The 13,021-nt window shown below is 38.0% G+C and overlaps 4 non-coding genes across 4 annotated transcripts; all 4 read left to right on the top strand.

Annotated features, from left to right (window-relative positions):
- Positions 1–93: 93 nt before the first annotated feature.
- Positions 94–254, top strand: LOC118481628. The gene has a single exon (XR_004865836.1). It is a non-coding gene; the product is annotated as a U1 spliceosomal RNA (small nuclear RNA).
- An 8,753-nt stretch (positions 255–9,007) lies between these two features.
- Positions 9,008–9,167, top strand: LOC118481634. Its single transcript, XR_004865842.1, has one exon. It is a non-coding gene; the product is annotated as a U1 spliceosomal RNA (small nuclear RNA).
- Positions 9,168–10,746: 1,579 nt separating this feature from the next.
- Positions 10,747–10,907, top strand: LOC118481426. The gene has a single exon (XR_004865635.1). It is a non-coding gene; the product is annotated as a U1 spliceosomal RNA (small nuclear RNA).
- An 806-nt stretch (positions 10,908–11,713) lies between these two features.
- On the top strand, positions 11,714–11,874 carry LOC118481515. The gene has a single exon (XR_004865724.1). It is a non-coding gene; the product is annotated as a U1 spliceosomal RNA (small nuclear RNA).
- Positions 11,875–13,021: the final 1,147 nt, after the last annotated feature.

Genomic DNA, 13,021 nt, shown 5'->3' with positions numbered 1-13,021 from the left:
TCTGTTTCATTAGTCCATTGTCCCACATCGGCTTGAAGAGCAAGAGAAGGTGAAGAGGCGCGTATTAAATAGGGGGAGAAGGTAATGGATTACTCACTTACCTGGACGGGGTCAATGGACGATCAATAAGGTCCATGGCCTAGGTTGGTGACCTCCATTACACTCAGGAGGGGTGCCCGCCTAAGGTCGGCCCAAGTGGTCGAGCCTACGTCATAATTTGTGGCAGTGGAGGACTGCGTTCGCGCGGCCTCTGCACAATTTTTAAGTTTAAGTTGTTTTGTAAGTGTTTGTGTAATTGTTCTTTTTCAAACTGGTTGTCAGATTCAAAACAAATAAGGGTGAGAATTCTTAAACAAACCTAACAATCAAGAAGCGACATATCTAACTCTAATTCAAAACACATAAAAAAGACCTGCCAAACCATTCAATGCGTCACATCTTCATCCGCCTCCAAAAACAAGTTTATAAATCTAGGAATTTATTATACTGCTGATGTAGTGCTCACATAATAACACACTTTACTACTTTCTTCTGTTGTTGAACATCTGGAGCGACATGTGAAACAACTAAAGCCTTTAAAACCGACTAGCACCCTTAAATTGTTAAGGTATGATTTATACTTACCGACCGGTGTTCATCCACATCACGACATATTCCCGTATCAAGGTATGCACGAGTGTTCATCTTACCGGTGAGTATACCGATTATCATCTGTTTGACCGTATATGATGTGAGATTCTCACTTATTTTGATTTGAAAACAAGCCCTATGTGATATAATCACTTATTGATGAGGAACTTGATTTTCATATGCATGAGGGCACAGGAGCAAGTCCGTGAACAGGTCAGTACTTCCGTACAGCAGAGAGACGAACTTGACTCCCGGATAAATGTGATATTTTATCACTTATTTTGTTTGGACATGTGATTGTTTATCACTTATTGAGGTCGAATGCAGTATGTACACGTATGTATAGTATCATGGAAGATCTAGACTTGCGTCCCCGTTATTTTTCGGTAAAAGATACAACCATGATACCCAGATGATAAGCAGCATAAAGACCGAATATCTCAGAACCTCGGCAATCTATCAAACGAAATTTCGGTACTAAGACCATATGCCAATGAATGGTTCCCACCTGGTCTTCAGTCGATTTAAGTTTATATCACCCTGCACACTTTAAAATGATTGTGAGCCTACCGATACATCTTATATAGAGCTGCTTATCGTTTTTCATTTAAGGTTTAAAAAGGTTTGGATAGACCACTGATGTACTATCATTTTCTCTTTTGCTCGCCAGGAAACTCATTTTTGTTTTTCTATTGTTTTTGTGTTTTTGAAATTTTTCGATGTTTTTGGATTTTCAGATTTTGGATTTACTCCCCCTAAAATCAATAAACTAAGATAAATTTAAAACACACAAGATATTTACAAAAATGATTTTCCGATGTTGGTTTACTCTTGCTTGACCTTAATGCCGTTTACCAATAATAAAAAAATCAAATCTTGATTTGTCAAATGCTTTGGTAAAAAGGTCGGCACGTTGGTCATCGGTGTGGACCTTAACAACATTGACGAGTTTCATAAAGAAACAATCACGTGTGAGGTGATATTCAAGATCAACGTGTCAGGCCAAAGAGTGCTGTAAGAGATGATATAATTCATATAGCAGCTTAAAAATCAACAAGTATAGGAGATATTAGAAATTTAAAAACCGTATCCTGCAACTGCTTCGTGCATTGCAAGGAATCTGAGCACTCTCCCAAACTGGATATCCACTGGATGTGGACTTCAAAGTCGATTTTGTAGCTACTGAAAAATCTCTTCACAACAACCCGATCAAAAACCTGTTGTTCCGGCTGGTCTTCCACATTGCACCAGCGAAGGTCTTTGTCTTCCTCTTGAGAAGTAGTGTGTGGTTGTTCAATCCACGCCAAGACATTTGCACATCCGGTGTAGTTCGTTCAACAAACACATTTTCTTCAATCATACCGCAAAGAAATGTACACTACACGTCCATTTTGTTGATTTTGAACTTCAGACGTTCTGCAGGTGTGTACATTTCATTGGAATCTTTCCTGAGGACCCGATCAAAAACCATAACAACCAAATTTTGGCACGTTCTTCATTTGGTCGAATTTTGCAACTTTATTCAACCACATTCTTTCACCAACATATTCTTCTTCTTTTTCTTTTTCTTTCCTCTCTCTCCATCAATGGCAACAACATTCTCCTAGTTTGTAACAATATTTCGGAGCCTTATGTCGCCAATCTTGTGCATGGACGCTCCACTATCAACAATTCTAAGACTATCAATAGTTCCTCCTGGAACATCCTGCACACTCATTCAGAGATTAGTTGGAGAGGGGGACCCAAGCCTTCACAGACTTGGGTCGTCCGTCATCATCGAGAATTGTAACATCCATTTCCCGATGATTCGGAATTGATGTAGCTCCCCCTGAAACAGTTACCGGTTTTGGTATCCAAATCTGTTTCTGTTTTTCATGTTTAACATCCGATTTAACAGATTTTGTTTGGATGACCTCCGGTTTTAAGACCTTTTCAACTTCTTTTCTTTGTTTCTTTTTCTGTTTCTTTTCTCGTTGTTTAACAAGACGAGGTCCTGTTTTGGTAAAACAGATCGTTTATGGTAATTGTTACCATGGGGGGCATCAACTTTTGACTTTCTCTTGGTGAGATATGGACAATTCTTAATGATGTGTCCATACTCACAGCATTCAAAGCATGATCTCCGCTCAACAAACCTCGGAGTATCATAAATGCAATAGCTGGATGATGAACTTCGTGATCTTGAGGTACTTGGTCCTACATCACAACCGTTTGTTTGTTGTGTATAGTTGTTTTGACCGTTTCTTTTCAAAATTTTACTTTGTTTAACAGAATCCTTGTTGGATTTGTTTTCAAACGTATCAATTTTATCAGTCCCACTTGATTTCACGAAGTTTATCTTCCGATCCTTTTTCTTGTTTTCGCCCTGTTTGCCTTTTCCATTCTCTTGGGCGGCATGATTTTGTTCACAGGGATCATCAACCTTTGCTTTCAACTTATGAAGATATGGACAATTCCGAATTATGTGTCCAATTGTACCACATTCAAAACATGATCTTCGTTCAACAATCCCCGAAGTATCATGTGATCGTCTTGCCGATGATAAACTTTGTGATCCCGAGGTACTAGGTTTTGAACAGTCTGGTTCATTTCTTTTCAACACTGTTGCTTGTTTAACAAAATCTAAGTTAGATTTGTTCTCAAAAGTTTCGATTTTGTCCGTTCCCTTCGATTTCACAAAGTTCACATTCTTGTTTTTCTTTTGGGTCTGTTTCTTCTGACCCTGAGTCGGTGATTTTCCTTTAGGTTTGGTATGATTTGGCTGCCTCTTCTCTGTTGGTAATTTCTGATTGCCATATTGTTTTCGAATTTCAGCCTTTGGAATAGGAGGACACTGTGTAACTATAACACGTGGTCCTGTCTTTCCCAAAAACTTACTTGTCGAATTTTCAAAGACTTTACTTATTAGAGATTGATTAACATTCTTAATAGGAAAATCTTTGTCAGAGTAGATTTTATCATCACCAACAAGAGTGTACAGCAAGTTCACACCCTCCGACTCTTGTGCAGACGAGGACTCGATTGCAACAGTCTTAGCGGGTTTTGCAGGAGGATCACATAGAATGTAATTCTCGAGAGGTATGTCCCCATTTTTGACTACCGCATCAGACTTTGCTGGGACAGCATCATCAGATTCATCATCAGAGGAATCAGCATCCTCAGTAATGACTGGAGGATCCTGATTCAGTTCAGTAGAAGACACACATGTATCTGCTGATACATCTGAATCGGATGATGCATCTTTCTTATATCCGAGTCCTGTTGCAAACTCCTTTACATCTAGAGGAACAGATGGTTCAAAGAACACTCTATCCTCCTCGTCAGGCATTGCATCATAATTGTGTCTCACTGGTGGTGGACATTTCTTGTAGCCTATGCATGTGACATCCCGTTTTTCTTTCTGAACATCAATGATGTGATCCAACACATAGCTAGAGCTCAAATAACTGTCTAACTTAAGCTGGATCGCTTCACTTTCAGTTTTGACACAAGCCATCTCCTTTTGCATTATCTCAAGGCGAGATATATACAAATTAATGTCAGTTTGTTTTCTGGAAACCATTTTAGTTAATTCGGTTTTATCTTTCCTCAAGTTCTCAATTACCGACTTAAACTCTTTTTCATGGTTCTCATAAAACATGTTGGCTTCAGTGCATTTTGAAAGATCCACGGTCAACTTCTGGTTGTGGATAAACGTCACATCATATTTCTCTTGCAAAGCTTCGTGTTTGCTTTGCAATTCACACCACTTGGCATTCAATGAAACATGTTTGTCTTGCAAGTCAAACAAACTAGCTTGTAAAGCATCATGTTTGCCTTGCAACTCAGACATGTTTGCTTCTAAATCAGCACACTTAACTCTTAATCTAGCACAATTATCACAATCTACAGCAGTGGGTTCATCGACACATACCTGACTGAAATCACTCTCAGGTGTTGGCCTTTCTGCATCAGAATTAATAACCTCCCTTGATGATTCACATTCAGATCCATCCTCGCTTGAACTTGAAGTTGTATCACCCTCAACTGAAGTTGAAACATCTTCATCTGAACTTCTATCACGTTTAGAACTGTTATCATTTCCCGAGGATTCACCATTTCTGGTATCGTTGACAATTTCAGCATACAACGCCGTTTTTGTCTGACTACTGTTCTTTGGATCAAGAGATGATGGTTCTACAGTAGAACGATGGTGTTGTAAAGCAACTGGGGGTAATGGATTTCCATACAAGTCTGTGGTTGGAGCTGGCTTTACAGGAACTTGTATTGGATTGCCATACCAATCCGTGCTTGTGACAAACGCCGTTTGAAGTGGAGCATGTGAACTGGGTCTTGCAGACGAAGTACTGGAAGTTCCATAATACATATCAGAATTACATGGCACAATGGATCTTGCAGAAGACGTACTGCTCTCTGCAGTTGATGGATTACCCCACGCCGGATTCATTTTTGATAAATTGAATTCCTTGAAATCACAATCAAATCAACTTAAAAGTTATAAGTGACCAGCCGAAGGATCCCTTGTCGAAAGACAGAAAAACACAACACTTGTTAGATTTAAAAAGACAAGGATCGAAGGATCAATATTTGTTCGAAGGATCAACAGTGTTCGAAAGATCACTGTTGAATTTTGAACAATGATTTCGAAAGATTTCGAAAGATTCACAATTGAAAGATCCTTATCTTTCGAATATATATCCTTCGAAAAGATTCCTTATCTGTCGAACCTCCTTTGATCGAAAGATAATCTTTCGACTTCGAAGGATATCTTTCGAATGGATCTGACACAGCTGACACAAAGTTGACAGGTTGGTGAAAAGGTGATGGGTTGGTAGGGATCTTTCGGCAGAAAGGTATGGTCAGACCATACTTTTTGTACCAAACCCGATTTGACCAATAAAAAATGCTTAAAATGGAAGGTCCTTTTCCAGAAACCGGTCACCGGAATTATGACCGGAATTTGGCCGGAAATCACCAAATTTCTTAAAAACAGGTTTTTAAGTTACCCAACCCGTCCTTGAACACACCCGGTTAGTTTAGAACACGTTTTTACGTCAAGAAATGCGGGAAAACACTAAAAACGGGTGCTAAACCATGTGTCCAAACACTCCAAAGTCTTGTAAAAACTCGGTTTTAACAAGGAAAAGAGCCTAAGCTCTGATACCACTTGTAGGTCCCTCGGAGGATGAGGTCAAACCTTAACCTTGTTATGTTAAACACACTAGCAAGTGCGGAATCCAAGCTAGAGTGCAAACCGAGATGAAACAAGCACAAACACAAGACACACAATATTCACCGATTAACACCACTTGTATTAATGCAAATGAAAGGTTCGGTTACAAGCTCAATGTTTACAAATCTGTTTTGCAAACTCTCTAAGTGTGTGTGTGTTCTTGACAGAAGTGTCTCTCCTTGTCTGCCTTATCTCTCGTGACTGACTCATGAAGTGAACACACTACATGGGTATTTATACCCATAACAGATGATCTGGTCGAAGGATCAGGATTACTGATCGAAACTCATTTTTGTAAATACCTTTGTGTTTTTAGATTTTATCTTAGTTTATTGATTTTAGGGGGAGTAAATCCAAAAATCTGAAAATCCAAAAACATCGAAAAAAATTCAAAAACACAAAAACAATAGAAAAACAAAAATGAGTTTCCTGGCGAGCAAAAGAGAAAATGATAGTACATCAGTGGTCTATCCAAACCTCTTTAAACCTTAAATGAAAAACGATAAGCAGCTCTATATAAGATGTATCGGTAGGCTCACAATCATTTTAAAGTGTGCAGGATGATATAAATCTTAAATCGACTGAAGACCAGGTGGGAACCATTCATTGGCATATGGTCTTAGTACCGAAATTTCGTTTGATAGATTGCCGAGGTTCTGAGATATTCGGTTTTTATGCTGCTTATCATCTGGGTATCATGGTTGCATCTTTTACCGAAAAATAACGGGGACGCAAGTCTAGATCTTCCATGATACTATACATACGTGTACATATTTCATACTGCATTCGACCTTAATAAGTGATAAACAATCACATGTCCAAACAAATAAGTGATAAAATATCACATTTATCCGGGAGTCAAGTTCGTCTCTCTGCTGTACGGAAGTACTGACCTGTTCACGGACTTGCTCCTGTGCCCTCATGCATATGAAAATTAAGTTCCTCATCAATAAGTGATTCTATCACATAGGGCTTGTTTTCAAATCAAAATAAGTGAGAATCTCACATCATATACGGTCAAACAGATGATAATCGGTATACTCACCGGTAAGATGAACACTCGTGCGTACCTTGATACGGGAATGTGTCGTGATGTGGATGAACACCGGTCGGTAAGTATAAATCATACCTTAATGTATCCCCTCGCCATGATTACATCTGATAAGTTGAGCTTAAGTGGACAACAATACCGATAATTGTTATAGGATGCTTATCTTAATGTTAACTAACTGAACAACAAGAGTTTTTGGCATGACCGTACACTGATATGATTCTCTTACCCTCGAAACTCGCAAAAAGAATGTCTGTATATATTTATTTACTGCTTTCAGTCTTTATATTTTAAAATATTCAAAATACCAAAAAGATTTTAAGTATGTTTTAATATAAACTTTATAAAAGCCAAAAAGATTTTATTTCTATTTTATTTTCGATCGTACGATGTTGGAACTCGAGTCTTCGTTGCCTGAAACCTGAACGAAAACCGGATTGACTACATCTTCATAAACGGTCGAAATTTGCAAGTTTTGAAAGTTGGAAACTGAAATTGATAAATTTGTAAAACTTTCAAACTGTCGGACGGTGTTTGATTGAAACAAGGTCATTCGTGTGTCATTTGTTTATGCTAACTGTATTCCAAGCAGTTGTTCTCATTACGCGTTTAGATTTCTTGCATGTGCAGATTCTAAAGGCAAGGAGAACATGGTCGATGACAAAGCTTCGGAATGAAGACACGGCGTGAAGGCTCTCAAGTGATGAAAATGATCGAGTTGCCGCTGACCATCATCAACACCACAAGGATCTCAAGTATTAATGATCAAGTCTTTCACGAGCATAACTCAAGGGGGAGCTTATGTTAAGGGGGAGTTTGTCAGCACACTTTCTACATGATACGGGTAGTTTGTTGATACACTTTCTGCTTTCAAGACGTGAAAACTTTGAAGATCCTCCGACATTGAAGACTTGAAAGGACATCAGAGTCTTGAAGACACGAAGATCAAAGATGATCAAGATCGAGACATAGCTACAGCCAAGGGGGAGTTTGTTGGTGCACTTGTGTCTGTACTTTGTCTGTATTCGGTCATGATGTAAAATGATGTCTTTGTTAGTCATGTAAGTCTGACCAAGTCAACCATCCTCCTGGTTTGACTTGGCCAAACAGTTATAATATGGTTGTAAATTGTCTGTGTCGAAGGTTGGGTCATCGAAGGATTGTTTCTATCCTTCGATGAGCTCGAAAGATATCCCACGAAGGATACTGATGGACCTCGAAGGATATACCATCCTTCGAGGTATATGTGAATCCTTCGATGGCAGTATGATCGATAGATGATGTTTCGATCAGTAATCCTGATCCTTCGACCAGATCATCTGTTATGGGTATAAATACCCATGTAGTGTGTTCACTTCATGAGTCAGTCACGAGAGATAAGGCAGACAAGGAGAGACACTTCTGTCAAGAACACACACACACTTAGAGAGTTTGCAAAACAGATTTGTAAACATTGAGCTTGTAACCGAACCTTTCATTTGCATTAATACAAGTGGTGTTAATCGGTGAATATTGTGTGTCTTGTGTTTGTGCTTGTTTCATCTCGGTTTGCACTCTAGCTTGGATTCCGCACTTGCTAGTGTGTTTAACATAACAAGGTTAAGGTTTGACCTCATCCTCCAAGGGACCTACATAAATAGTTTTAGAAAAGTTCTAGATGCTTACTTTTCTTAGAAAACCAACACGCTACCTTTAAAATAAATATTGATTATGAATAAATATATGCTAACAATTTTATGCGCTAAGATTGATGTGATTTTCTATACGTTTATGCCCTTCAAAATATAACAATATTCTACACATGACTAGAACAATGACAAAATGAGTTACAATCTTTAAGATATCATAAAAAGTGCGTGCATATTGCACAGTCATGGGCGCACCCAACTGGGGAAGAACAAACATTGTGTAGAGACTTAAAAAATTAGAATTGTTGAGATGTTTAAATAAGATGGAAGTAACAATGTTCTGTTTAGATGTTTAAAAAGGAAAGGGGTTTGTTTCATTAATTGGTCCAGAGTTCCACATCGGCTTGGAGATAAAGAGAAGGTGAGGAGACGTGTATTAAATAGGGACGGAAGGTAATGTAATACTCACTTACCTGGACGGGGTCAATGGGTGATCAAGAAAGTCCATGGCCTAGGTTGGTGACGTCCATTGCACTTAGGATGGGTGCCCGCCTAAGGTCGGCCCAAGTGGTCGAGCCTACGTCATAATTTGTGGCAGTGGGGCTTGCATTCGCGCAGCCCCTGCACAATTTTCAGTTTAATATTCTTTGTTTTAAATCAAGTAAAACTGTGAATAAATTTTACGTTTCAATCTTTAATTATTATGGGTTGGCCCTTTCAAACAACATTGTTTTGTTATTTCTTAAAAATTTGTTATGTAATAACTCAAATTACCTGATTGACTTACCCTTCTAGGTAACATAAAAAATGGACAGAGTGAATCCAGTGGACTAAAATGGCAACGCTTGAAACTATTTGTACTAAAATGACAACGTTTCAAACCTTTGGACTAAACTGGCAAAATGACCAAAACCACAGGGACTAAAATGGCATTTAACTCTTAATTTAAAGACACCATACAACAAATAATAGTATGGTTGGGCACATTTAATACCGCCGAGGAGGCTGCGCTAGAGCTTATGCCGAAGCCGTACGTTTTGCTTCGTCGACCAAACACTTGAACCAGTTTTTGGCCATGTATAATGTATTCCATCTAACGGGTCTCTAGCTCATCTTTGTCAAAGACGGCTTGCAACAAAAATTGTGATGATCTTGATAATGGTGCATATAATTCATCAATGGCAACTTCACATTCTTTTCAAAATCAACAAGTTCAAGAATCAAACCAAGTTCAGGATTTTAACTTCTACCTAATTTTTGACATCTTGGATGCTTAAAATGCTAGTAAAATTCAAAACATGAACAATTGTTGAATTTTTGTCCAGAAAAGAATGAGACGATGAATCGTTTTCTTCTTCAAGTAGTAGTAAGGAGATGAATATTATCCTTAGAGTTGTATTGATCTTGCTACTCAAGATATGTTGTATAGTGGATTCATTAAGAATCTTGGATATGGTCTTTGACAGGTTATACTAATACTATTAAGCAACAACGATGAATTTTTTTATATTTTTTTACAGAAAATATTTATGTTAAACTGAGATCTGATGTTAACAAACAAACAAAGAAATCTTTGTAGTATAGTGGTAAGTATTCCCGCCTGTCATACGGCCCGTGTTCGATCCCCAGCAGTGGCGAGTAAAACAACAAGTATAGGGGACAGCCGATAATTACAGTGCATACTAAGAAGTGCATGGAAACGATTCGCCATCAGATCGTTCTAATAATAACATAAAACCTTAAACAATTGAAGGTTTTTTTTTTGTGAGTAATTGCAATCACCAGTGTAAACAACAGCTGCTTTTGATATCAACATCGATGTGATGTACATAGGGAAACACATTGTGGTTGAAATGGCTGTTTCTGAGAATTTACAAGATTTTGCAACTAAAACATTTGATGATAGAACAGCTGAAACAGGACAAATCAGCAGTGCCATAATTGCCATAAATCAACTAAGCCTATACCTTAAAATCCTCACAATTTCTCTCAAGATTTCTAAAGCACTGGTGGATTGGAATATCAAATATGTGAGAGAAAGATTAGATGCCCCAATTTCCATGAATCCGCTACGTTTATAAGTTTATTCAAATAAGATGGAAACAATAATGTTCTGTTTCATTAGCCTTTGTCCCACATTGGCTTGAAGAAAAATAGAAGGTGAAGAGGTGTGTTTTAAATAGGAACAGAAGATACAGGATTACTCACTTACCTGGATGGGGTCAATGGGTGATCAAAAAGGTCCATGGCCTAGGTTGGTGACCTCCATTGCACTTAGGAGGGGTACCCACCTAAGGTCGGCCCAAGTGGTCGAGCCTACATCATAATTTGTGGTAGTGGGGGCTTGCGTTCGCGCAGCCCCTGCACAATTTTAAGTACAAAGTTTCAGTTTTAAACTCGAATTATTAATTGATAATTAAAAAACATTTGTTAGTAACAATTTCAATTATAGAAAAATCAGTCAAGAGTATACATTTATCCTCTGAAAAATCAGTCATAATTTGTGGCAGTGGGGGCTTGTGAATGTTTAGTCTATTTTTACCATTGGCGTATAAAGCTAGCTATCAATATGTTACATACGTGAATATTTGACAAAAACAATAACAAAGAAACAAATCTCATTCCCTTCACTAGATTCGAGCTTCTCATCAAAGCTGCAATTCCCCATTTTGATTCGACAACAATGACCATAAAAGCCAGCGACCAGTTCAGGTGAAAATATGTTACAATCACGATGAAAATCGCATATATAACTCGTCTTTTGTTATATCATTTTTCATACCACTACAATCATGAAACAACATATCAAACTCTATTTCATACGTGATCTGATCGAGTAATGAACACCTGGTGTGTAACTAAGTTAAAGATATGAGAATCTCTGATGTTCGCTAGAATAATGTCCAAGGTTAATGGTTTGTGATTATGTCATCCAAGTTCATATTTCACCTTCAGAGATAAGCTGCTTTTGTGTCTTACTGCCTGTGCTAAAACATTTGCCTGCAAATTTAGTCTATTGAGCTTGAAAAGCATGAAAGATAATAACATTAATAATACCTCTATTTAAATAAAATGGAAGTAATTTAATTAGTCTAGAGTCCCACATCGGCTTGAAGAAAGATAAGGTGACCAGGGGTGTAATGTAAATATGGAGAGAAGGCAATGGATTACTCACTTACCTGGACGGGGTCAATGGGTGATCAAGAAGGTCCATGGCCTAGGTTGGTGACTTCCATTGCACTTAGGAGGGGTGCTTGCCTAAGGTCGGCCCAAGTGGTCGAGCCTACGTCATAATTTGTGGCAGTGGAGGCCTGCGTTCGCGCGGCCTCTGCACAATTGCTAGTTAAAATTTTCTTGTTTGTAATAGAGGTGTAAACATTTTGCAAATAGTTAATCTTAATGTTTGTTTAGCTTCTATGGCCTATTTATTTATTGTCTAATAAAAATGTACGTTGGATTAAACATGTTTGTGTCAACCTCAGTATACATGTATTGTGTTTGTGTTGATGGATGAATATACATGTCCTGTTCATGCGTGACACAATTACCATGTTTAGGTTCATGTGTGACACTATCACGTTTCCATGTTCAACCTATGTCCGGTAGTCTATACTTTAGCAAGTATGTGAACAATGTAAGTTTGAGCCTTGGGGACTTGGATATAAAAAAGCAACACAAAAATGCTAGAGTAAATTACAAAAATCGTCCTTCATGTATGTCACTTATTGCAAACTGTGTCCTTTGTCTTCAATAATTACAGAAAACGTACTCGATGTTTGCAAACCCTTGCAAGTTATGTCCTTTAGCCCTAACTCAGTTAATTTTTGTGGTTAAATCTGACCAAATGGACCCCACATGAGGGTATTTTTGTGGTTAAATCTGACCAAATGAACCTTACATGAGAGTAAAATGACCAAAATACCCTCATGTGGGGTCCATTTGGTCAGATTTAACCACAAAAAATTAACCGAGTTAGGGTTAAAGGACATAACTTGCAAGGGTTTGCAAACATCGAGTACGTTTTCTGTAATTATTGAGGATAAAGGACACAATTTGCAATAAGTGACATACATAAAGGACGACTTTTGTAATTTACTCAAAATGCTAAGTATTAGATTTTATTATTTTATTAGTTAATTTCAAAAATGGTTTCATAGGAGCAACTTCTCTACCATCTGGGATAGAGGATATATTTGCCTCGTACTACCCTCCTCAGACTATACTAGTAGGGCTGCAAACGAACCGAACGAACACGAACAATACCTTGTTCGTGTTCGTTTGTTAAGAAATATATGTGTTCGCGAACCGTTCACGAACACTTATCAAACGAGATTTTATGTTGGTGTTCGTTTGTTAAGAAAATAAACTTGGTCGTGTTCGTTTGTGTTTGTTTGTTAATTTTAGGCGAACATTGACGAACACAAATGAGCACAAACTAATGTTCATGAACACAAATGGAAACAAACGAACACAAACAAT

This window comes from Helianthus annuus, chromosome 8 (genome assembly GCF_002127325.2).
Source record: "Helianthus annuus cultivar XRQ/B chromosome 8, HanXRQr2.0-SUNRISE, whole genome shotgun sequence".
Lineage (NCBI taxonomy): Eukaryota > Viridiplantae > Streptophyta > Magnoliopsida > Asterales > Asteraceae > Helianthus > Helianthus annuus.
Note: the sequence above shows the minus strand (reverse complement) of the source record. Positions and strands in the feature narration are given on the sequence as shown.